Source organism: Zalophus californianus, chromosome 14 (assembly GCF_009762305.2).
Source record: "Zalophus californianus isolate mZalCal1 chromosome 14, mZalCal1.pri.v2, whole genome shotgun sequence".
Taxonomy (NCBI): Eukaryota; Metazoa; Chordata; class Mammalia; order Carnivora; family Otariidae; genus Zalophus; species Zalophus californianus.
The window spans coordinates 54,591,132-54,618,776 of NC_045608.1; the positions used below are offsets into that span (position 1 = coordinate 54,591,132).

The window sequence follows — 27,645 nt, forward strand, 5'->3', positions numbered from 1 at the left end:
AACATTTTACCCATTTCCTGTGCCCAACTTTCACTTCATACTCAAGCTATCATATGGGCACTGGGAAATCGAAAATTACATGTGTGCAAGAATATATTGGTGACACATCCTAAAAGGATTTAGTTCTATACTATAAATTAAAAGTCTACTCCCTGTCATATTTTCCAACTTTTTACAATACATATGACCTCTTCTCTACTAGCAGCCTTCCTACTTATATGAAGCAGATGTAACACTGAGTTCTCATTGAGATGCACTTGAATTGCCTTGAAATGTCCTATGGGCAGAGGTTGGCAGGAATCATTTCTTGATTTCATGAAAAAAGAGAGGTTTAGAATTATCCTAAGATTTCCATTGACAGTTTTCTTTGGATTTTCTAGAAACTTACTATAAATAAGAATCTGTCAAACCTGATTTGCAATAACTATTAATCAATCTGAACTATGCATTTAACTCAAATAATATTCTCAACATAAGTTTTAATAAAACCTTTTCAATATTAAACTTTCAGAAGTCAAAAGTAAAAAAAAAAAATGTGTGTATGTATATACACACACACACATATCCAGTCAGTAAGTAGTACTAGCACTAGAACTCAATCACTGAGCTAGAGTACATATGATCTGTACACATAGTCTCAAATCCTAGAATACTGGTTTCATTTCAATATATATTTTGTACTGTTTTTAAAGCAATAATAACAGAAGATACAGAACTGCTATCCTACTATATATGATGGAATTAGCATTTATTTTTCTTATTAAATTATGATCTATACACTTATCAGTCATCACTAAAAATTCAAGTACTTCGTAAAAAATAGGAAAGAGTCAACTGCATTGGATGATAACATTTCATATGTTATAGATCAAGTCTGCTATTCAGTACTCTTTTTTTTTTCAAGAATTTTGAACTTCTTGATTTGCTATAGCTATTATTTAACAAAATAATTTGCATTTGATATGAAAATAATAAAATTGACTAGTCATGCAACTTTGATAGCTAAAACTAACCACTTGAAATAAAAAGTACTAAACAAAATACTTCTTTGGTATCACAATTTTGTTTCACCAAGTGCTGGTTGATGGGTTTTAAAGTGTGTTACTGTGCAGCTGTGATTTTCCCAAACTTATTGCATAAAAACAATAGCATCTGTGGAGAACCAAGTGTGAATCTCTTAGAAATAGCAAGGAAGTAACTGAATATCAGAACATGTTCTTAAATAACTGCAACTGAATACATGGCTGGCTAATCTCTGGCACACACCATCAAAACCCTGCCTACCTCAGTTTATAGAAAGACCTGTGATCTTTTTTTTTTAAGATTTTATTTATTAATTTGACAGAGAGAGAGCACAAGTAGGCAGAAATGGCAGGCAGAGGGAGAGGGAGAAGTAGACTCTCCACTGAGCAGGGAGCCTGATGTGCGGCTTGATCCCAGGACCCTAGGATCATGATCGGAGCTAAAGGCAGACGCCTAACAACTGAGTCACCCAGGCGCCCCAAGATCTGTGATCTTAACTGTTTCCTACATGAGTAAAATTATCTGGATCAATCATCCTCAAACTTTTTTTTTTTTTTATTCTCAGGATCCACTTGTACTCTTAAAAATTATTCAGGAACCCAAAGAGTTTTTGATTATGTCGGTTATATTTATCAATATTTGCCATTTTGGAAATGAAAGCTGAGAAATTAAAAAATACATTAATCCATTAAAATAGCAATAAATACTTCTCATGAAAAATGACTATTTTCACAACAAAAAATTATTGACAGCGGTATTTTTTTTTACATTTTTTCACATTTCTTTAATATATGGCTTAATAAAATGGATTCTCATATCTGCTTCCACACTGAATATATTGCCAAACGTTTTGGTTATAGTAACTGGAGAAAAACCAGCCGCATGTACACACATAGTTGGAAATGGGAGGGGCATTATAACAGACTTTTCAGATAATTGTGGATACTTTTCTTTGATACTACACCAAAACTCAGCAAGTGGTCATTTCTTAAATATTATTTGCAGTTTGGATTCTGAAGCCATATCAGTGAGTTTTTCATACTCTGTTAAATTACCATCCATTGATAACATCATGCATTGGTCAAGTAAAAAATGTTAGTTCACTGACTTATGCAGATCTTCCACATATTGATACGTTCATTATGCAAGATAAAAAAAACCACATTTGTTAATATCACCCCCTATATCATTAGGAAACTCTAAGTTTTGGGAAGCTGTCAAGCTCACAATGGCATATATAAGCTTTCCAAAATTCTAATTTTCATTTAAAAGTTCAAATTTTTCTTTGGCAACAAATACTGTACTTTGGGGCGCCTGGGTGGCTCAGTTGGTTAAGCGACTGCCTTCGGCTCAGGTCATGATCCTGGAGTCCCAGGATCGAGTCCCGCATCGGGCTCCCTGCTCCGCGAGGAGCCTGCTTCTCCCTCTAACCCTCCCCCCTCTCATGTATTCTTTCTCTCTCTCTCATTCTCACTCTCTCAAAATAAATAAATAAATCTTTAAAAAAAAACACTGTACTGTTTTCTTTAAAGTGACAGGCTCATTTTGTTCATTTTCAAGAAAATGTATATCGAATAGTTGAGTCCAAGAAACCGCAGTTTGCCTGTCAATTGTTCTTTTAAGTAAACATGATGTTCCATAAAAAAGGGGCGAGTTCAATTCACAATTCCAAAAATCACACAAGTGCTTTTCCTGGAGACAGTCTACTTTGGTGTTCACCAGGAGTGTTTTATGTATACTTCACACTTCATCACAAAGGGCATTAAAAAGCCATGTACTCAAGTGTTGAGATTTAACATAATTAATATTTGTTACATCACCAAGTAAATTCTTAATTAAAGTTGGCCATGCAAGTACCAGGCAATGAGGACTACAATGAGTATTAGTACTCTCTGTGCCATTACCTTCATTCATACTAAGGCACCAGCAGTTTTATCCACCACTGCTTTTATACTATGAGTGCAAATGTCAGTTCAGTCAAAAAGACAAATATCTTAGTATCTGAAAATGGTTTTGCTCTTATGGAACCTGCCTTTCACTCCCCCGAGAAAGGGTCTTGTTGACCACACATTGAGAACTACTGTTCTAGACAATAAGAGATGTTGAATAGTATAGAAGAAATACTTGCTAACAAGTTAGAATTTTTTCAAAACTGAAAAAAATCCAGTATTTTTCCACACATTGGATTGTGTTTACATCAAATCTAATAAAACATAGTTATTAAAATAAATATTGGAAAAAACCCACAAACATGTTAAAATAGTTAAGCATTTCATCATAAGCAGGAGCATTTGAAAGATGTGTTAGAAATACCAACTAGCATATTGAGATATTTGGTAAAATATAGTTTTATTTTTTTCACCTTAAAAAGCTTTAAAAGCTTAGACCACAAAGCCCCAATATTATTTAGAAGTGAATACTCCTTAGTTTGTAAAAATTTTGCGTGGACCCAAAGTATTTTGATGAATGCAGAAAATAAAATTAGTCTGGCTAAAAATTCTGCATGCAATTCAGTTATTCAAATGTTTAAGTGGTGTTGATCAGATATTTCAGCCTGTAATGCAGTTGTGGCTTTTGACAATTATTGTTTAGTGTATTTAGAACAGGTGGTTATCTTACATTTTAAGGGTAAATTGGCTGCTTATATCTGGGTAAACAGAGAGTGGCCATTGCCCCAAAGGTCAAGGCTATTATTTAAATCACTGCCATCAAGAGTCAGACCGTTATGTCCACATATCTAAAACTTGGGGTAAGTTAAGAAAATTTAAAAAGAGGACACACTTTTTTTTTTAACTGTTCAAATTTCTTTTTCTATCAGGCATTAAAATCTAAGTAAAATGTGCATTCAAATCACACCTGTTTCAGTTTCTCAAAAGTGCAATTTCAGCTAATTTAACAATTCATTCCTCTTAGGGATACATTTTACTGGGAGATTTAAGCTAGTGAGATCAGTCTGAGTAAATCATGCAGTTAACTGATTTTTGATAATAGAAAAATTTGGCTGGTTGGAAATGCTTAAAGACTGTGGAAGTGGAGAATGCGGGTGGGTCACTAGAAAGAACTCTGCTTCTATAACCAGCAGGCAAAGGCCCCAGTCTCATGTCACTAACTTCAAGTGTCATTCTCTAACTATCTATCCTCGGTCTATTACCCAAAAACAAGAATTAGAAAGTTGACAGAAATAATAAATCCAGGGTTACAATGAAATATAATGCAGAGGGGTGGTTGAATAGAACAAGCTTTTATATTTCTTCTGTCAGATTCCAACCGTTAGCTTAAAATTCTTATAAAAATGACATTTGTTTGAGAGGCTGGATAGCAGTGTGCTGTTTCCTGTCTACACATGTCAGATTTTAAGCTTCAGAATAGCTAAACAAAGCTCTGTCTCTCTGTACTATGGGAATGCATAATGACAAAATCATTCTACTTCGTGGAGAAAAAAAAGCCAATATTATCACTTTCAAATCAATTGTTAAATACAATCTTGTTTCCTTTGGTGGTCAGGTTAGGGAACGCTTTTGTGCATTATTGTGTAAAGATAATATTCATCACCACCTTTAAATAAAACAAGCCAGACCTTCCTCAATCTCTGCAGCTGCATATACCAGCTGATCTCTCTATCCCTAAAACAAATACCAGCTATGAAATTCATTAAGTTCAAAGATGTCTTGTTTTGTGGGACATGCCAGGCATTTGTTTCATGAAGTGGCTCCTCCACTTTGTAGACAGATGATCAGGAAGACCATGAAATCTTTGCTCGGGAAAATGCCCTGCTTTAGATACTTTCACAACCCAAGAAATGAAACTTATGATTTCAGGGAGTTAAAGTGTTCCTGCAACCTAAGGTCACCTGTGTTAAATTCCTGTATGTAAAACACTGAAAGAGGCTAACAAGAAAGTCTGTGAAATCTCTTAAGTACAAATGTTTCCTGTTCTGATTTCAGAGGGTTATATCTCTTTTAGAGTTCTTTACAGTTTCTTAGTTTAATAATCACAAAATGAAATGATCGCTCTTGAAAGTGCAACTTAAAATCTGTAACTATGGTCTTTGAAATATTTGGGTCTTACACAACATAAATACAAAGATATAAGCTATGAAGAAATCCTATCACTCCATACAAATTGTGTATTTGTTAATATAAAATAATAAGCATTGTGATAAATAACTACATGTTACAATTACAAATAGAATTTTAAGCCATATAAATATAGATTGATGGAAATGGAGAAAAATTCATATTGTTACAAAACTGGTATCAGTTTTATGTCATATACAGATACTGTGCTTAATACAGCTCAACTTTTTCTATCATGCAAGTAGATCTGTATATCTTAACTTGGCAAGAGAACCAATTAAATATAAGTTTTTAGTGTATTAATAATGCACTACATTACTCTAACCATTCTTAGGATAACTTCATTTATCTTATCATGGAATATTAGTTTCTAGAAAAAATACTGTTTCTCCCTTATGTCATAGTTTTTCTATTAATCAATTATCCATTCTAGACTGTAAGTTAACTGAAGGCAGATTCTTTTTCACTCATGTATTATGGTATTTTGCATATAGTAGAATCTCCCTTTCTCTCCTCTCCTTTATTCCTGCTCCATCTAGAGAAATCCCATATAACTAGAAGCACAAACACAACAGAAAAAAATAAACTAGCTGAGGAAAAAAAATAAAGGAATAAGTAAGTGTGGTGTATAAAATAGAACCTATATACCTTCTGCAAGCAAGTCACAAATATAAGTCTAAGCTTTCTAGCAGACACTATTAAAAAGGAAACCTGGTCAGTTCAATGCCCTGAAGATCACACAAGCAGAATCTGCAGGATAAATACTATTCAACTATTTCTGATACTTACACCTGACAGAAATTTCTCGTCTTAAAGTAGATATTGTGAATTTAATGGACAACATCCTCTTTATAGTGAACACAACAATGAGTTTCATTGGAGCCATTTCTTACAGGGACCCTCAAGGTAGTAATTCTATAGAGAAGAGATATACATGGTCAGGAACGGCTCTCTGCTGGTTTAATTCAAGAAGAGATTTTATAATATCTAAAAGAATAGCTTACTGAATAGCAATTCTGACCAGAGACTATTTTTTTCAGGCAAGGTTTTGTAGCTACAGAGAGTTTGAGCTTGTATTCCTGACAATATGTATAATTGCCTGTGTTGCTAATTCTAGAGAAGCCAAATATCTCAGCACCTAGCTATGTTGGGCTTACTGTTGACATGCTCATAGGGAAAATGTGGAGACAAGACCTATCTCTGAATACAGTGTAACTGAGGGAATACTTCCAAGATAGGCTCAAGACTTCCCCAGCATCCTGTATCCCTAGTGTCTAGGATAATGGCTGGCAATGAATTGAATTGTTTATACTATCAGTTTTATTTGTGATATCCAAACTACCTCTATGTACTCACGCAATGATCCTCTCTTTAAAGCAATAGAGCATAATTCTTCCGTAATGAAACTGACATTTTTCTATATATGCCACACCTCAACCTCTGAGCTGTTCATATTTATTTAAATAGCTGACAAAAATGTCTTGTCCCTGGAAAATTCATGATCACTGCTTTGATTCAAGTTGCACACAAATATATTTATTATATGTAATATATATAATATATAAATGAATAATACAAATATGCAATATATGAATATATAAATTAAATAAATTTAAATGTGCTTTGAATCAAAACTGAATAATCATGAGTAACTATATATGTTTATACGCTTATATATATTTATAATTATATTTATTTGTTTTTGAAATAGATAGGCCTGCTATTTGCTACCACTAAAACCTTATTAGGGGTATTCCACTTTGAGCAAATCTCACGTTCGTTCTATACTAAGAAAATTTCATATAATCCTGGTGCTTTTAGACGGCATTTTACTTTACTATCCTATATATTTTCAAATGTATTTCATTTATGTTTTTGTCTTCTAGAATATTTATGGCTTCTTGTCAGGGCAACATTATTTGTATCTTGAAACATTTTTGCTTTATCATGTATATCTGGGTTCTTTCCAAATTGTTGAGGTTTTTCTTTGTTTCTCATGAAAAATGCACAATGTTACACTTGCAGATAGGCATTTTTGTTGTCCTTTATTGCCCTTTCTACCCTTCTCCAGCCTCCAATGAGTCACTTCATTCAAATATCATGCCAACAGCTGGAACACCTGTTCTCCTTTCTTTTAACTTTTACTTATTGTCATTCTTCTACTTTTGCTGAAGATTTCAGCAGTTGGAGCCAACTTTCTTACAACTCAAATACTGAAATTATCTTTGATATTTCCACAACCATGGAGCTGTCCCACCCATCACTTTAGCTTAGAGTTCTCTAACTTCCTTGAAGATCATATCCATAGCTCTGTAATGCAAACTCTTTGGCATACCCTAAATTCTTGTCACCCAAACACGTTACTTTTCTGAAATTTTAAACCACATTATTCTATTTTCTAACTACCTTTTTTTCCCTCTTACTGCTTTATTTTGTAATCCATTTCCTGGTCTCAAGAGAACTGCTTTCTATATTTCAATGGGTAAATAAAAAACTTTAAGGTGAGAACTGCCTTAACTCTTCCTGTGCATGACCTACATACTTTGTTTTTACAGCCCTTTTCCATTTTCTCCCACTGGACGAGGTTTGTTTCCCCTTCTCTAAGTTCTCTAATGCTTTTATACTTAGATTTTTCCATTCACTAGCAAACTTTGTTTTCTTTTCCATTCTATCCTCCATACATACCAAGAATATCATTTCAATTATTTTCTGTCTTCAGTATACATTTTGTCTCTCTTATGTTTTTAGGTCTCATGCAACCCACAAAACTCTAGCTCCCTTCCCCCTCAAAAAAAAAAACCCACAAAAAACACATATTTCTCAAATTTGAGCTGATAAATGAAACAGAAGAAAATCTCCTGCTGCTAACATTACAAATGTAAGGTATGTAAGTGAATTCGTTTCCTTAATAATTCCTCAATATCCTTAGCCAGCTACATCTCTGCTTAAATTTTTCAACACTAAATCTCTTAATAAACCTCTGGCCTCACTTTATAATATTTTCTTTTTAGTTTAAGTATCAAAATCATTCATTCAAAAACTTACCTGCTTTCGCAGCCCTCTTGCTCTCTCATGGAAGATGGTTCTTATGTCTAGGGCTAGGGCTGCCACCAGGGCTCTGTGTTTCAAATCCATTCCACACCCTTGGGGACTTGCTTTGTGAATCCTCAGCTTCACTTTTATAAAGAGCATTAACATTTCTTCTTCTATTAGTTTTTCCTTATCAGCAAATAAGTATGCTCAAAAGCTCACCACTAAAAAAAATTCTTCACTTTTACATTATTTTTATCTATTAACTAATTTACCACTTTCTGACATAACCTATGTTTTTGAAAGAATAATCTACACTGAATTTTTCTACTCTCGCTTTCTACTTACTCTTCAGCCTACTGAAATTGGCTTCTGCCTTGTCCATTCCATTGAACTTATTAAAGCAGCTATGATCTATTAATTTAGCTCTAGTTTCTTTTACTTTTATGCAATATTTGACATGTTTGATTATCTCTTTTCTGTTGAAACCATTCGTTGATGCTCTTTACTTTTATATTACTTGATTCTTAGTTTTCCTTATCTCTTTGGTCACAACTTCTCATATGGTTTTCTGAATATTCAAGCTCATGAAATTTTAGTGCTCCCCAATTAGTGCACATTCTTAGCTACTTGCTCTTACCTCTCACTGCACATTTCTGTTGACACTTCAATAACACATTCACAGATGCTTCCTCAAACTCCAGCACAATTCTTGCTGCTAGGATCCAGAGATGTATATTAAATCTTACATCTCCCTTTGGATGGCACAGGCAACTTAAGCTCAATATTTCTAAAACTGAAATCATGATCCCCTTTCCCCATACCTGCTGTTCCTTTGTCTTTGCTCTTGGTAAAAGATAGTCACTTACAAACTCTCACAAGCTAGAAGTCAGAGATCTACTTTTCCACTGGTTCCTACAACCAGTTAGTGACCAAGACTTCACCATGTCCCATGAATTTTTCCTCCAAAATTTCTTTCTTTCTTTTTCTTTTCATCCCCATTTTCACTTCTCTTGAATTATCACTTCAAGACTGGTTTAGTTTAAGAACCACCTTCCCTGGATTTCTGCCTCCAAATTTATCCCTGCCACAAAACAGTCTTCATACTGCTGCCCAAGTCACCCTCTTTATAAAAAATCATAGCTATTATACTCACTAGCACCTTAAAACCTTTCACTGGCTTCCCTTTTCTTCCAGGATAATGTTTAAACATAGCTCACAGTGCCATTTGTAGTTCTGCTCTCTACAGTCTTGCTCCCCACTGCCATACACACCTTTCACTTTTGCTGACCTGATCTAGTCAGGAATACATCCTGTTTTCAACAGTGCTATTTTTTGTCCGTCAAGAAATGCTATCCAACTTTCTAACATGCACTGTTTTTACATGGTTAGTTCCTATTAAAATGTAAATCAAAATTTAGCTCAGGGCATCTGGTTGGCTCAGTCAGTTAAGCATCTGACTCTTGATTTTGGCTCAGGTTATGATCTCAGAGTCCTGGGATGGAGCCCTGCCTCAGGCTCCATGCTGGGGGTGAAGCCCGCTCGGGATTGTCTCTATCCCTCTCCCCCCCACCAAAAAAGAAAAAATTAGCTCAAAGTAATCTTGGGGAAACCCTCCATGGCCCCTGCTTTGATATAGATGCCCCTCTTTGAATTGTTCAATGCTCCCCACCCCATATTTATCACCTTGTACTTGCTGGTTTTCTTCATTCTACTTTTCTGTCCAGACCATAAGCTCAAGGCAGCCAGAGACATAGTCTTAATAATTTATATACAAGTTTCACCACAATGTCTGGTACAGGTTAGTCATTCCAGAGATGTTTAATAAATATATCACTTGATGAAATACTGAAGAGCTAAACAACAAAAAAATTGTTTTAAGAAATACATAGCAGCATGGAAAATTACCTACTGCTAAGTGAAAAAAATGTATAAAATTGTAGTGCATAATCAATGCAGCTTTGTAAAAATAAAGATGTAGAGGGAAAAGAATGTGAAAACTTATTCAAATGTTAGTGGCTGAATTATGGGTCTACGTTCATTGATGAATTGTCTTTTTTCAAAGTAATTTCAGTAAATAATTTTATTAGTCTTAATTAAAATAATAATCATAAACTATGCTTTGTCTCCTTGTTGGCATTATTTGCTTCATAAAATTTCATCTGTATATCATTCGACTTTGCCTTCTATTTTCTGTTATAACACAAAGAAAATATACCCCAAATATGGTTTAATAAAAAAAAAAAATTGTCTCTATTCCCCCAAAAGTTTTCAACACAGAGGTACAGAGCAATGTTTACCAATCAAATTGTTTATGCAAATAACTGCATCTAGATTGGCTTGTAACTAAGTGCAGTGGAAACTATCATTCACCTCTGATGAGCCAAGCAGATAGCATATGCAAATCTTAGAGCTGCATAATAGCTTTTTCTGGACCTCTAACTTCAGTTTCCTTTCAGAATATTAGTTTTAACACTACTAGTCTACACACTTCATGGACATTAACTGGACAGATTTTGTTTTTGTTTATTTTTTGGTTAGTTTTTCTGGCAGAGATGTTCAGGATGTAAATGATAAATATATTATTTCCAAATACCTGTTCTTTATAACACCAAATTATAGGACTTACAGACATTTGCTTAGAGACTATTCAAATCAGTCAATTCTATTTCTTTTGTCTCAGACTATGTATCAAATGACTTTTATACAAAACATTTAAGAATATAACAAAAAAATTTACATTAAAATTTCATTAAACTAGTACACTATTTTACCTTAAAACATCACTTTTTCCGAAAATTAGTAAAATCTTTTATGTATTATTTCATTCTGCTGATTTGCTACCAATGGTTAGATATAAAAACTTTATTCCATATCTTACACAGGTATTTTATTTTTCCTATTTGTATATAACAAAACCTTTCTTATTTTCCTTTATTCTTAAAGAAGAAAATCTCCCCATACTATTAACTGCATTATGATTACTTGTGATTTTTCACTAATTCAATAGATCAGTAATTTCTATACATGTAATTAGATCCAGTATAATGTATCATAACAACCTAAAAAACTAAGCTAATAATAAAATATAATCTACTCAGTCATACTAAGTTTCTCAAAGTCAGTATGAATAACAATAGATTTAAATTAGAAATTACACCTTTGTCTATTGTATTGCTAGAATATTTTTAAGGCACTATTGTTATTACCCAGAATTATGCATTTCAATCTCAAACATGTGTCACAGAATGTGACCTACTTCAATTTCTCCTTATATATCAATTATATTAGCAAAATTAATAATGTCTTAACCATACATGTAATCATAATACAGTTGGTATATGCAGTTCAGGTACAATTTATATTCTGGTACATAGTTGACTTGCAAATTTCCTTTAACTGTATGAAACAGAGTGAAAACTTAAATGTATTGCTTAAATTGTGAGAGTATAGTGGGGTAATTTCCTTCTACTGTTGGCCAATGCCACTTGTCTATGACAATAGCTTGCTATCAAATTTAAGACCCTTATTCAGGAGGTTAATGCGAGGTAGGAACTCCATTCAATGTTATTTTGGCTTAAGGGCATAATGTCACAATTTGGTGCATCCTCTAATGACTTTTTTTTCTAAAGGCAGCTTACAGCTTAGACCTAGTTCAGCGAATTTCCTTGTAAGGTCCTTGGAAGACTGGAGGAAAAAAAGTACAATTGATTGCGTGGCCAAATTTCTGTTCATGCCTGCTTACTGATTTTTGTTCATTTCACAAATAAACAAGGCATGAATACATCAACCCACAAACCATAAACAATAAAGAACTTCATCCTGTAAGTTTGCTACGGCCAGCAGTTTATGGCTGAATCTGCTATTTGTTATAAGATAAATGATAAAGTGATTGCCATTTGTCACTGAATACACAAGAGGAGTGCTCAGCTGTGAACCACTCAAATGCAGACAACAGTAAATATTGCCATTCTTATTACTAACTTCCTTTAAAAGGGCCCCTAACACTATGAAAATAAAAGTACATTAGTGTTTTGGGTAAAAATCCATATTCTTTTAATATAAAGAGAAAAATCATAGAAAAAGAGCTAAGCATCTGAACACTCCCAGTTAAAACCTTGTGTTTACTGCAACATGGAATGCATGCAAACATAGGCCATCTTTTATAAAGAAAGGTGTTTTATAAAGTTGAGCATTGAATTTAATTTATATGTATTGTTCCCATTTTTGTACTGTTCAGTGATTTTTAATACAAACTTTTTTATGTTTCTGAGAATCACTGGTGCCTGACGGCTTTCAACTATATTAATAGAGGTTATAACAGCGCCCATACATTAATGTAGTCTGTGTTTTATCTAAACTCTGATTGAATTTAGGGAATGCCTAAATTCTGTGTTGCTATACTTGCTGCCAACTACATGAAGTTTATTAATTTCTTTGAAAGGCCACCCAACAACAAAATAGAAAAAGATAAAATGCAAATGACATATCATGAAAAAGAAGTAACTACTCATGAAATCCCTAAGCTATAATATTCCTTGGTGGCAAATACCACACGAGATAAGGAGGGGACATTATATTTACAGCACCTAATATTACAATAAAAATGTTCAAAATTTGAAGCCTATATGTAAAAGAAGTATAAAAAGTCACAAAATTTGGGGGTGTGTGTCACTGTGACTTACAAGAAAAAAAGCAAAAATGCAAAATAGCTGACACATATTGTTTGAGATTTTTAAAAATGTTTATAACTCTGTTTTATCATGGAATATATCACTTTGCACAAGAGAACTCAGATTAAATAACACATAACCTGAAATATCTTTACACCATTAGACACAGTTCTTTCAAGATTAAGGTTGAAATACACTGGTGGAAAAATGTAGGGAAGTATGCACTTTATAGTATCTTTAAATCCAAGCTGAATAACAAGTAAAAAAAATACCTATTTAGTGATAGATATTTCCAGAAGCCAATCTTTTAAATTCAAATTATTGTAATATTTATGAAGTATTATAATAAGATCAAATTTTTAAAAATCAAATTATAAATTTGTCTTTTTAAGTGCATTCTATATAACAAATTTCAAAATCTTTATTAAAAATGTTTTTGAGGTAACATTTTCAAAATATTACTCTTATACCTTGTGCTAAAGCACACTGGAAATCTTTCAAATCTTTGGAGCTTTGAGGTTTCCTGACATAAGCTAATACATTTTTCATCAACTGTTAATGGATGAAAGTGATTAGTTAGATCACAGGAATGTATGCGTAAAGTCTCTCACTGTAAGTGTCAACACTACATATCAAATTAATTTTATAAATATTGGTTTAAATAGTTATTCTATTATATATCATTATAGTGTATTAAACAGTGTAATTCTAAAATCATTTAATATGATTGTTAATTTCTATACATTAAAATGTAAAATTATTAGTAGATACAGATATATACGAATCATAAATATATACTAATGCCTGTTCACATTTGCAATGGGAACATTTGGTTTAATGATCAATTCTCAAATTGGAAAAGCTAATACTATTGTTTTCAAAACTCAAATATAAGCCATATAAATCTCAGTTTACATTACATCATACAAACACTTGTTTCTCATATTTTTTCTCTAAAGAATTCATTTCTATTTATTTCTGCATTATCTACCAGGCACTTTATTTTTCTATCTTGATAAATCCATTTTTTAATGGATTAGGTTATTTCACTGATATATGCATTTTATTGCCTCTACAACATTCAAAATATTGTTTCAGGGGCATTTTTTTTTCGGTATACAAACAGAAAACAGAAAAAGGAAAGGCTGACTTTTAGGCTTTTGACAGGAGTCTTGTATAAGTGGAAGACTTTTAATTCTCAAATTGTTTCACTTCAATAACTCTTTTAAAGTTGTTGCGCCAAGATGCCTGGCGGATTAAGCTCCATTGCCTTTTCTTGTTTTGAACTAATGTATTCTTGATCACCGTTTAATGAAACTATATACCACATGGAGATTTCACATTAGATAAGCCATGTGAAACCCTCATCAGACAAGTAGCTCTGGCTGGTGGTAATCCTTCAGATGAAAATTTCAGACTAGCAGGTTTTCCAATTTAAATGAGCCCCTTTAACTATAAAAAATTGGCACGGTATGATTGCTAAAAATTATTTTTAAATTTTTATGTTGCCAAAGTGCCCTGGTGGCTGTGAAAAACAGAAATACTGCCGTAAATACAGAAAACATTAACTGGTCACTGAGGGGATCCAATTTACAACCCATAGAGACAACTCACACAGCTCACTGACACTGGCACTATTGGGTTTGTGATAGGGCATTCAGCTCTTCTCCCCCCACACAGAAGCGAAACTCATCTTAAATATGCAATTAAATAGATTTATTCTACAAGTTTCTCTAGTCAGTGGTTATTACTCACTCTTACTTCATTGCACTCTGATCTATAGAATTTTCATGATGTGTTCAGGTAGCCTTTAGGAAGTAACATAACTTGTTATGAATTTTCAATGAAAAATTACTTTTTTGGTATTAACATGTGCTATTTAATTTTTTACTAAAGTGATTCAGTTTATACTAAAAGACTTATCTTTTCTCAATTTTTATTCTAATCTAGAACCACTATGCTTATTAATATTTCTATAGCTTTAATTATAACTAGCAGAGAAGTGTTATTCTCAGCTTAAGTTTGATTTGTGGGTATGGATTTCAAACAAGAAGGAAATGAAATGTTTAGATTCATTTCCGGTGTATATTATATTTTTTTCAGCCTGTCACAAATGTCAATGACTTGTGCACAAGCATGGAATATGTTCAGAATTATTCTCTTTTGTTCATGTAGATGATATTAGTAGATACCATTTTGAAAAGAATACTAATGATATATTTACTTTGGAATACCATTGTTATCTAATTATGAAATATAGTAAAATGTTGCTTTACAAAGTAAAAGGAAAAGTGTTACTCAAAAAACAAAGGTGACTACTTACAAGGAACCAAAAGATATAACTAAATGTTTCAAATATGAGGAATAACCAATGAATCAATAATTCTATGAAAGCAGTGAAGAAAGAACAAGAGATTGGATAAGAAGCTAGTTGAATGAATATATATGCATTACTTCCATTAATACTGTTATGCACTAATCAGAGAGTGAAGAATGTGGTAACTTTAAAATAGAAATTTGCTGCACTCAAAGGAGTTCCATGTGTCTTTCTTCAAGTACTAGTCTCTATTTTCTTTTTTTTTTTTTTGAGGAGGGAATGTATTTTCACAGACTCAGAATTATATAGGATTCTGTCTTACGAATCAAGGGCTTCCATTTAGATTTCCAATATAGATGAAATAGATATAATCAAAGTATATTCTGTAATAATACATTATAGTTTACTAAACAAATTATGGAAAATATGTATAGTTATTAGTATCAAGGATTACAAACTTAAAAAAAAAATCTTTTAAGGAGCAGTGTGGCCATCATTCAGGTTTACTTAACCTGCTCACAGTTACTTAATGAAATCAGGTCACTGCGGTGTTACTGCCTCTTGTAACTAGTTGCATTCAAGTGAGGCAGAACAGAAAGGTTGATTTGCATCTACACCAGACTGCAAAAACCCAAGCAAAGAGCTGGACACGGTCTTTTCTCCTTAAAGTAAGACAACAGCAATCTTGTAAAAATACCCACTAAATTTTCTGGGCTAAATGTGCAGGATGTATGACTCCTTAGCCCCTCCATGCCAGAAAGGCACACTGCAGCTTGAAGAAATTATTTGAGAGGGAGTTGAGAAAGAGTGATTTGCCTATCCTCCATCACAATTACTACAGGAAGGGGAGAGTGGGAAAAACAAAGGGAAAACTGCAAGGATGAATGAGCAGGGAAAACCCCAATCTCTTGCAGAGTAAGCAGTGTGATAGGAAAAGTCTTGCTTAAAAGAACAAATAAGCAAAGAAGTCTATGACAAATAAGGGAATGTAGAAAAGAATATGGATGAAAGGGGTAAGAGTACATTGTACTGATCTGAATCTTTGCAAACATGAAAATAAATAAGCATCCCAAAATATTATATTCCAAAATGTATGATCTTTTCTACTATCTGACTTATATTAGCTATAGTATAAAACTATAGTCTGTGGGGAAATAAATCCCCTCCCTTAGAAGTTAAAAAAAAAAAAACAAACTCCTTTTGAAAATAATAATAAAGCCCAAAAGTGGAAAGTTATTACAAAGGGAGATCCCAGTAAACAAATATAGAAAAGACTCATTATAAATTATAATAAGTCTCATTATAAATTTTCCAACAAGGAGAAACTTAGATATACTTAGTAGAGGGAGAAGTTCTGAATCAGTAACCACTTAATTTAAGGAAAACTTGAATACCCTCGGGAAGAAGAGTGAGAACTTAGTGGGCTCTATATTGTGAATTCTGAGGATAATCTTGCATAGAAATTACCATCTTAAAATATCTTTGAATCAGTAGTTCCCAACTTTGTTTTCCTGCCCTGATGGTTCACCAGAATGACTATACCTGGATGGGAAAAGTGAGTAAAGTCTGAAAGAATAAAATCACTGCCACTAGCACCACTACCACCACTAATAACAACAACAAAAATCCAGGAATACAGAGCTCCTCTTTGACCTTCCACAATGATTCCATCTTTCACATATTCAGTCATGCCTCTACCAAGAATTTGATTGCCTAATATGTGTCAAGCACTGCACTAAATTCAGGCTAAATACATTTATCGTAGTTGATAAAAACCTTTTTCCAAATGCTAAGTACTCTCACATTCACTTGTACGCAATAAAACTTGGTTTGCCATTCAAATTGTTTAGAATTACATTTCACCCTATTTTTCCATAAGAAATTATCCTGATTTTCGATCCAAAGAGTTGGCTTAGACAAAGCAAAAGAGCAGATACATATAGTTTTGGCTCTTTATTTTAATCTTAGATAGCAACTTATTTTCATTTAATTCATTTCACTAAATTTCAACTAAGTCATCATATATTGTGACAGCCATTCCTAGCTTACTTCCTTTGTCTGTAGTCCAGAGATGTGGCTACCTCACTGACCATAGCATGTGTGTTAGCAATCTGAGAAAGTATTTTCTTACCTGTGTAGTGACCAAACATGATCATACTTTTTAAGTACCAATGTTCTAATTCTGTTAAAAAATAAAATAGAAACTAGAACATAGTAGAGATCAAAGACTATAGATCCATATGCTGCCCCATCAAGTAGAAAACCTCTCCCTGAGTTTCCGTGCTTAGCTCCACCATGGGGTATTGAGATTGTTGTTTTTTCTTTCAGCAAACTCTCAAGAGGGAAAGTGAATCTATCTTGTCTATGAAGGAGGAAAACTGCTCAGAGACTAAGAGTTGAACCTTCTACTGGACTATGTTATTTTCAGTTTTGTTAACCTGGAAACTGTTTCCCAGAACTCTCTTCCCTGCATAACTCCAGGTTAGGAGTGATTGAAAGAATGGGTGACAGATTTGGAAGGTGGAAGTGAAGTACTGACCATAACTTTTGTTTTTTTTAAGATTTATTTTGTTTATTTTAGAGAGACAGAGACAGAGACAGAGGGAGAGAATCCCTAAGCAGACTCTCCGCTGAGTGCAGAGCCTGACACAGGGCTCAATCTCACCACCCATGAGATCATGACCTGAGCCAAAACCAAGAGCCAGATGCTTAACCGACTAAGCCACCCAGATGCCCTTGACCATAACTTTTAGAAGGCTACTGCAGTGAGATGGAAAGAGGATGGGAAGAGTGATGGAAAAACACAGTGATAGACAGACACAGCTTGCCATTCCTCTCCACTGCTCTATATCTAGCTTATCTTCACTAGCAGCCTCCTTTGTCAAGAGAAGCAGTCCTTCCTCCCCTATCCAAAAGGGTTACTTTCTTCTTATATGAAGAACCTGTAATGACCTCTCTTAATATCAGTGCCTTTCAGAGGAATGCTGATTTCCTTAAGACCCACCTCCAACATAGCTGATTGCTTCTAGAATTAGAACCAGATTCAAGTTCTGGGTTGACTCACGAGTCAGATACAAAGTATGACCCATGAGTACGTACTACACACCTCAGAATGACTGTGGAATTGTGCCAATATTATAAACAAACACATGAGGAACATACATAGGAATGTATTCTAAAGGTATTAGATCAAGGTGGAAAAAACATGCTTGGATTGGGCCAAATTTATTTACACAGTTGCACTAATGAGAAGTTCTGAATTTAAAGTGTTAGCTTGAGTAGATGAAGGAAATTCTATTTATTTGGTGGGTCAACTAAAATTAGGACTCAAAGTTGGCCTATACTAAATAAAGTTGAATGCCATAACTTCCTTGGAATACTGAGAAAGGCAGCCAAAGTATTAGAGAAAGTAAATTTATTGTGTGAGACATACTTATCAATATCTACCTATGTTCTCTGGGAGGGTCCAGAAAACACTCCCTTCCCCAGGCTTTGAGAAGTACAGTGAAGAAGAAAATGTCAACAGTTTTAAAAAGTTCTGGAGTGGGTTAGTCCTGGTAAGCCAAGACAACCATGTAAAGTAATGCAACCAAAATCAGTTATCTGAATTTACTGGGGATGAAGGCATGTTGAAGTGGCAGAAACCATATAACAGCACTAAATCCACAAAGAAAAAGTAATAAAATTGTGGACTCAGGTACCAGTTGGGTGTAAACATCATTCAGGATAGGGCAATGTCTACCAGGACATAGTATATGCTCTAAATCAGCAATCAATATATGCTACAGGATTAATGGCTAGAGTAGGCAAAATTTCAAAGATGTTTCTACAATATTCTCATCTCATCAGTCAAACACTAATCTGGGTACCTGAGAAAGGACTTTGCAAATGGAATTAAGGATACTAATTATCTGCTTTTAATAGGGAGATTATTCTGGATTGCCAAGCAAGCCCAAGGTAATCACACTTTAAAACTTTAAAAGTAGCAGAAGGCAGGAAAGGAAATCAAGGGGAATGAATCAGAAGGGGAGGTCAGAGAGATTCCAAAGGTGAAAAGGATTTGGTCCACCTGCTGGTTCTGAGATGGGAGTCATGTGCAAGGACCAGAGCCCAGAGTGAGGCCTCTAAGAGCTAAAAGGGTCCTCAGCTGATAGCCAGCAACTAAAGACTTCAGTGTTACCATCACAAGAAACTGAATTCACCCCCAATAAAACACAAACTGAATGAGCTTGGGGGTATATTATCCCTCAGAGTCTCCAGTCAAGAATGCTATCCTGCCAGCACCTTGATATCAGCAGAATTTGCCAGACGTTTCATCTATATAACTGTGAGAAAATAAATGGATGCTATTTTAAGCATCTTAGTCTGTGGTAGTTTGTTATGACAGTAATAAAAAAATAATACAATGTGTAAGTATTAAGAGGTGGAAATAAGAGAAACTATTTCCCTGAGAATACAATGATGGTTCTGTTAAACTGGAAGCTGAAACTTCCATGTGGTCACGTTGAAATTTTCATGCCAGTGAATCAACAAGGAAAGACTGGCCAGGATAATTATCGTGACTCTCAAAAAAGGAAGCTGACTCATTACTATACAATGCAAACAAAGAGGGGTAGACAGAATGCAGGAGTTTCCCTGGGGTGTCACTTAGTACTTCTCTGTCCTGTGATAAAAGTAAGTGGAAAATTATAACCAACACAGGAAGAACAGCTAATGATACAAATCCTATAGAAATAAACATTTGGGTCATCCCAGGTGAGATGGGGTGGTTCCTGAGGCAAAGAATATAAGTAGCAGAAGACCAAAGGTATAAATACCAGCTATGAGCATGTTGCAGAAACAAGGAACATAGTAATTTTATTTCTTCTTTGTTTTTATATGAATATATTTGTATATTATATATGTATATATACTTATTTTACATATGTGTACACACACACACACACACACACACACACACACACACACACCTTCTTTTCTCTTCCCTATGCATTTCCCTTACTATTTAACATAAGACGTATATTAATGGTGGTTAGCCTTTTTTTTGGTATTTAAATAATAGGATAGTATATAGGGAGGGTTACTTAGCTAAATGTACAAAAACAATGTATAAAGTGATACGGACTTCGTGCATCCTGTTTTGGCCAAATTATTGGCATGTTTTGGTTGTATGTATGGGGAATAGTTGTACCATGAGAATCAGAAACATGATTTGTAATTAACTGTTTTTTTTGTTTTTTAATATCTTTACTGAGATATAATTTATGTGCCATTTTAAAATGGATGATTCAGTGGCTTGCAGTGTATTTACAGAGTTTTGCATCCATCATCACAATTAGTTTTAGAATATTTTCATTACCCCCCAAAACCCCACTCCCATTAGCCATCACACTTCCAACCTCCTGCTCCAATCCTACCTCCCAGCTCTATACAACCAGTAATCTACTCTGTTTCTATAGATTTGCCTATAAATGAAATCATACAATATGTGATCCTTTGTGACTTTTTTTTTACTTAGCATGATATTTGCAAGGTCCGTCCATGTTGTAGCATGTGTCAGTACTTCATTCTTTTATCACTGATAAAAGAACTCTGGTCGCATCAGCAGAAGGGCCAGTAAGTCTATGGTTAGAGAACGAGTGTAGAGAGCTCATTTGGGAACAATGATCATGAATTTATAGTGGAATTATGTTTGTTATGTGACTCTCCCCAAATATCCTTATAAATCTTTTTGTTTTGAGCAAATGAACCTGTTTTATTTTATTTCTGCATCAAGGGAGTTATTTTATTGAAGTATAATTGAGATACATCATATTAATTTTAGGCATGCAACATAATGATCTGATATTTATATACATTGCAAAATGATCACCACATTGTATATTTACGATCTGTCACCATACAAACTTACAACATTTTTTTCTTGTGATAAGAACTTTCGACTTATTTTCTTAGCAACTTTCAAATTTGCAATACAATATTATTGACTATAGTATCCATGCTGTACCTTTCCTCCCCAAGAGTTACTTTTTTGTTGAGTTTGCACCTCTTGATGTCCTTTACCCATTTTGCTCATCCCCCAACATTCTTCTCCTCTGGCAACCACCAATCTGTTCTCTGTATCTATGAGTTTTGTTTTGTTTAGATTCCAGATATAAGTGCAATCACATGATGACTTATTTCACTTATAACACTCAAGGTCCATCCATGCTGTTGCAACAGCAAGATGAGTCTTTTTTATCCATTCATCCATTGATAGACATTTAAGTTGTTTCCATATCTTGGCTATTGTAAGTAATGTTGCAATAGGGGTGCATATACCATTCAAATTAGTGTTTTCATTTTCTTTGGATAAATACCCAGAAGTGGAATTGCTGGATCATATATATAAAATGATATTCTATTATTAATTTTTGAGGAACCTCCAAAATTGTTGTTTTCCATAGTGACTACATCAATTTTCATTCCTACCAAAACTGCACAAGGATTCCCTTTCCTCCACAGCCTTACCAACATGTTATATTTTGTCTTTTTGATAATAGCCATTCTGACAGGTATGAAGTGGTATCTCATTGTGGTTTTGATTTGCATTTCCCTGAAGATTAGTGATCCTGAACATCTTTTCATATGTCTGCTAGCCATCTGTATGTCTTCTTTGGAAAAATATGTATTCATGTCCCCTGCCCATTTTTAATTGGATTGATTTTTTTTGCTATTGAGTTATAGGAGTTATTTATATATTTTGAATATTAACCCCTTATTGGATATATGATGTGCAAATATCTTCTCCCATTCAGTAGGTGTTGTTTTATTTTGTTGATGGTTTCCTTCATTATGCAGGAGCTTTTTAGTTTGATATAATTCCATTTGTTTATTTTTGCCCTAGTTGCCATTGATTCTGGAATCATATCCAAAAAACACATTGCTAAGACCAATGTCAAAATAATGCTTACCACCTATGTTTTCCTCTAGAAATTTTATGGTTTCTGGTCTTACATTCAAGTCTTTAATCCATTTTGAGTTAATTTTTATAAATGGTGATCCAGTTTCAATCTTTTGTAAGTGGCTGTCCTGTTTTCCCAACACCATCTATTGAAGAGACTTTCTTTCCCCATTACATGTTCTTGCCTCCTTTGTCATAAATTGACAGTATATATGGGGGTTTATTTTTGGGCTCTCTATTCTATTAATCTATGTGCCTGTTTTTATACCAATAGGATACTGTTTTAAATACTATAGCTTTGTAATATAGTTTAAAACCAGGGATTGCCTCCAGCTTTGTTCTTTCTCGGGATGGCTTTGGCTATTCAGAATCTTTTATGTTTCCATAAAATTTTAGGATTGTTTGTTCTATTTCTATGAAAAATGTCATTGGAATTTTGATAGGGACTGCACTGAATCTGTAGATTACTTTAAGTATTATTGGTTGGAATTTTTTTTCTTCCAGAACTTTGAATACATCATGTCACTCTCTTCTGGCCTGCAAAATTTCTGCTGATAAAACTGCTGATAGCTTTATGCGGGTTCTCTTTTTTATAACAAGTTGTTTTACTCTTGCTTTTTTTTTTAAGATTTTATTTTTTTAAGTAATCTCTACACCCAACATGGGTCTTAAACCCACAACCCTGAGATCAAGAGTCAAATGCTCTACCAAGTGAGCCAGCCAGGCATTCCTCTATTGCTGCTTTAAAGATACTTTTTTTATTCTTAACTTTTGACATTCTAATTATAATGTGTCTTCGCATGGGTCTCTTTGAGTTCTTCTTGTTTAGAACTCTCAGGGTGTATTGTATGGATGGAGATTTCTGTGCTTTGTCCTGTATAACCAACCACCCTGACCTGCACTTATACAGGCAGGCTACAGAGTGTTGTTTGTGAGACTTGTACTGCATAAGTGACTTTGGGAACCTGATTAGTTGACCCTCCAGGTCAGAATTAGCCCTTTTGGTCTGGAGTCCAAGAGCTCTAAATCTTGCCTTAGATCCCCTCTGGCTCCAGGCTGGGCTTGCCCCCCCAGAATGGAATCTGGGAGAGGAGGCAAGCACACCTAGCCCACACTCCTTGAATATGTAAAGATAACATAGGAATGCAGCTCACTCCAAACTGCATGTAGGCAAACAAATGTTTAACTTCAGACCCTGTCGTTTGCCCTATGAATAAGGCCCTATGGAGATGGTCAGTTGGAAGTCTCACCTGAGTGGAATATGCTATGCTCAGGTCTCTTAATCAGGTCTCCAACCTGGCTGATGAGGTTGGATGTTTTAAGTACCCAATTTGATATGACTCTGTCTTATTTTCCTTTACTGTTTACTATTGCCCTCATCTATGTGCAGATTTCCCTTTTCTTCTTTGTGTTTCTATTAGATTTTTATAATATCAATAAAGTGTTTTTCTCCTTCGAAACTGAGAATACATCTGCTGTAAATCTTTTGTTCAGAACACAGGGCTTCTTAGATCTGAATGTCTGTTTCCATTCCCAGATTAGAGAAGTTTTTAGCCATTATTTCTTCAAATTAGTTTTCTGCCTCTTTCTTTTGTTCTTCTCCTTCTGGGACCTCTATAATGTAAATGTTATTCTGCTTAATGTTGTCTAATTGGGCCTTAAGCTATCTTGACTTTTAATTTTTTTCTCTTTTTGCTGCACTGTGTGGGGTGAGCCCTCCTGCCCTGTCTTAGTGTTTACTGATCTTTTCTTTGGTTTCTCTAGTCTGCTATTCAGTCTTTCTAGTGGATTTCTCAGTTCAGTTATTGTATTCTTCAGTTCTGTGATTTCTGTTCGGTACTTTGTTATATTTGCTATCTGTTTTGTTGAAGGTCTCTCTCATCCATTCTTCTCATTTTTTTAAAGATTTTATTTATTTATTTGACAGAGACACAGCGAGAGAGGGAACACAAGCAGGGGGAGTGGGAGAGGGAGAAGCAGGCTTCCTGCTGAGCAGGGAGCCCGATGTGGGGCTCGATCCCAGGACCCTGGGATCATGACCTGAGCTGAAGGCAGACATTTAACGACTGAGCCACCCAGGTGCCCCTCTTCTCCTGATTTTGGTGAGCATCTATATGACCATTACTTTGTGTTCTTTATCAGATAAATTCATTTATTCATATTCATTTCATTAAGATTTTTTTTCTGGGGTTTTATCTTGTTCTTTCATTTGCAACAATTCCTCTTATTTTTCTTTAGTCTCTGTATTTGTTTCTATGTGTTAGGCAAAACAGCTATCTCTCCTAGTTTTTCAGGAGTGGCCTTGTATAGGAGATAAACCTTATCATTTCACCTTGTTCTAGCTCATGGTCACCTTTAAACCTTTCTGATTGTCTAAGCAGCCTGATTTTTTTTCCTGGTAGTTCCATTGTTGAGCTGTGCCAAGACCTATTCCAGAGGGAGGGTTCTCAGTCAACACCTAGTTTCAGGCTGACTGAAAGCTATAACCTCAGGCAGCAGCTCTTGTCCTGTGGGACCACAACCTGCTGGCCTCCAAGACCAAGTGATTTGGAGGTGTTCCATTAGTGAAAGTTGCAAAATGCTGGGCTCCAGATGGGTACATGAGCTCCTTTCTAGGATGTACCAATGAGCTGTAGCAAGGCCAAGTAAGAGCTCAAACATGATATCTGCTGGCCTAAATTCTCTGAGAGCACTTCTATAGCTTCTAGATGTTTGGTAGCCCACAGGCTGAAGCTCCAGATCAAGTGGATAGGCCTTTTTCACAGGAAGACTGGGGGGTGTGTTTTGGTCTGCTGTCTCTGCAGTGCCCCAGAGATGGTAGCCTGGCCAGAACTCTCTCTCCAATTGTTTCAGAGCCAGGGGCATCCCTTGTGTGGGCTGTGTACTCTGTGTACCAGCTTTGGTGTGCCCACCTGCAAATTATGGTGCTGTGTTCTCTTACCTCATCACTCCTAACAGTATCCCCTTCCCAACATATACAACTTGCCTGTCTCCCATCACACAAATAGTGGTTATGATGTTGTAATAGGGAAAACTTCCTGGTGAATATAAACCTCATTTACTAATGAACACTTAGAGGAAGTCTTGATATGTTTTGTTTGTATTCTGTCTACCTTTCACCTTCAGAAAAACACTTAATTATTCAAGTTACTGTAAGCACAACTGGACTTTAATTTTCTTATTTTATCTTAGGACCCAAAGAACAATGATCACTATAAGGCTACCCAGGACTAGTGATAAGTAGTAATGATAGCCTACTCCTTTACTGTTTATGGGGGGTTTCAGTATATTTGGGAGTAAGTGTACTAGAAACTAGGCTAACCATTTTAATCCAAGATGTGCAACTTAAAAGCTAAGTGATTATGAGAAAGTCTTGCTAATGTCTCCTTATTTTAAAGTTCCCCAAATGCAACTGTAAAATTAGAAAAACAAAACCTTTGCTACCTACCATACTGAACTGCTTTGTCAACAAGATCCTTCTCGTACTTGAACCCAGAAAGAGGAACATAAGAGTTGCCAAAGTTGGAAATTAACACATTTATCTTAAAGCTCTTCTATTTCAGAATTCAGTTCTAATCTAAACTTTTGGAAAACAATGCATAAATTTGAGCCAAAAGCTAAAAATAATTTTACTAATTTTTTGTTTTGTTTTGTTCATTCATTGTCTTTTTCTATAAAGGGTGTTTCACATTATAAAAATCAACAAAGGTTATCAAAAAACATTTTCATTATTTTATATAGTACTGAAAATGAACATGACACTGTACACTAGTTTATATATTCCATTTCCTTTCTCTTTATAGCCTATTTCATTTTCTCTCAAACTGTTATTATTATCATGGCACCCAAATTTGAGATATGCAGCTCCCTCAGGAGGTCAGGTATACATGTTTTCTAAAAGCAGATAAATCAGACAGTGGGAGGGCTATTTGGGTAATGTTAACAATGCTCCCCACAGGACATTGTACAGTCACATCTGTGATATTTGTCAGAATATTACCTAAGTTTAAGAGAGAGTTCATGGTACTGATACTTAAAACAGAAAGCCACTAATACCTCACTAAAGACAGAGTGATAGCTAGTCTCTTTCTCTTTCTTCCCCTCTCTCCCCTCCCCACCTGGTCTATCTTCCTGTCTCTATCTCTATCTCCCCTGAAAAGCTTAGAGAAATAGGACCAGACTAGAATCTCTTAGTAACTAAAAAAAAATTCCTGGCTGTGGTGGAGTACTTTAGGCTCAGATCTATTTTTATGAATATTATAACCCTATAGATATCTCATTTATGCAACATTAAATTCATTTTTTCTGAAAGCAAGGTGAGGTGACCTTCCTGAAGGTAACAACTAAAGTAAAATTCATACAATTTAAAGGAAAATGGACAGGACAATTGGAGGTTCTTTTAATTATATGTATAACCAAAATAAAAAATAATGTACCATGCTATTCAGCACTGCTTAGCCATTATATAAGTGACACTTTCAAATTCTGGATTATAGACACTAATATATAATTATTTCATATATAATAACTTATAAGATACAATGTACTCTGTTGATGCCTTATTAATGGCATAGGTGGAAACAATACCATATCAAGTCTTAGTGGTCTCATCAATAAGGATAGGAAAGTTGACAATATTTACAGGTTTTATTTTAAGTCTCTCTTCCTCTGATTCTCTCTAGTTAGCAAAACCTGTTAAAATAAAGCTATGATTCTCTCTCCTCTGTGAAGCTGGTATGCTTCTCAGAGTTGAAGACTGTGCTTTATTCCAATAATTCTCAGCACCTAGAATACTGCATTTTATGTAGTAGGAACTCAATAGATACTTAATAATTGTACTGAACCATTATCTCAGTCTAAACCTTTCCAAAGTGAACTCTGGAAGTGCTATTCATTGGTAAACAAGCCCAGAGTGCACCTCATTCTCATTATATAATATCGAATAAAACTGTTTGCATTATCTAAATCTGGGTCTGAATTAAAGAATATTAATTTCTCAAGGTCCTATATATTAGGGGGTCTGGTTGTAGTTAGCATAATCCCAGTTTTCCATTATCGCTTCCAAACCATTATTTCTCCATGCCTATGTAAAACTACTCTTTGAGTTTTATATTGATTAAAGAAAGAATATAATCTTTTGTCCTAAAGAATACAATCCTATATCCTAAAGAATATAAAACTTTTACCCTACTGCACTGTCATTTAATGATTTTCTAGTCATTTTCCCACACTAAGGAAAAATGTTAGCCCATGTGACTCAATCTTCTCTCCCCGTCTATCCTTTGTTCCACCATGTTTTACTTCAGTATCTATCTGGATAACTTATCCAACATTTTAATCTTAAGAGTTTATGGACTTACTCAAATCTAGTTAACTTCAATTCTACGTCCCATTAACAATTCATACCATGGACACCCTTCTGACTTTGTTATCATCTAGAATGACACCACAGCTGAAGTTTTAAACTCTATGTCTCACTTTCTGACTATAATCTCTGCCTTTTGCTTCTTCTATTCTTGCTACTTTCTTCATATCATAATCATCCAACCAGGAGTGTGTCTTGATCTTTTTTCTCAATATTCT

The 27,645-nt window shown here is 34.5% G+C and overlaps 1 protein-coding gene across 7 annotated transcripts in view; it reads right to left on the reverse strand.

Annotated features, from left to right (window-relative positions):
• The window catches only part of CCDC178 (coiled-coil domain containing 178), a 448,169-nt gene that overhangs the window by 234,547 nt on the left and 185,977 nt on the right, over positions 1-27,645 (reverse strand). Inside the window, exons 20-21 of one of the 7 annotated variants that reach the window (XR_003517014.1) lie at positions 9,816-9,985; positions 5,982-6,014 (exon numbers count right to left, since the gene is read on the reverse strand). The exons of 5 other annotated variants lie outside the window; for them this stretch is intronic. The gene's annotated coding sequence lies outside the window, so the exon portion shown is untranslated. Of the gene's footprint in view, positions 1-5,981; positions 6,015-8,810; positions 8,845-9,815; positions 9,986-27,645 lie in introns of those variants that run through there. One more of the 7 variants, XR_003517013.1, reaches the window with a different exon arrangement.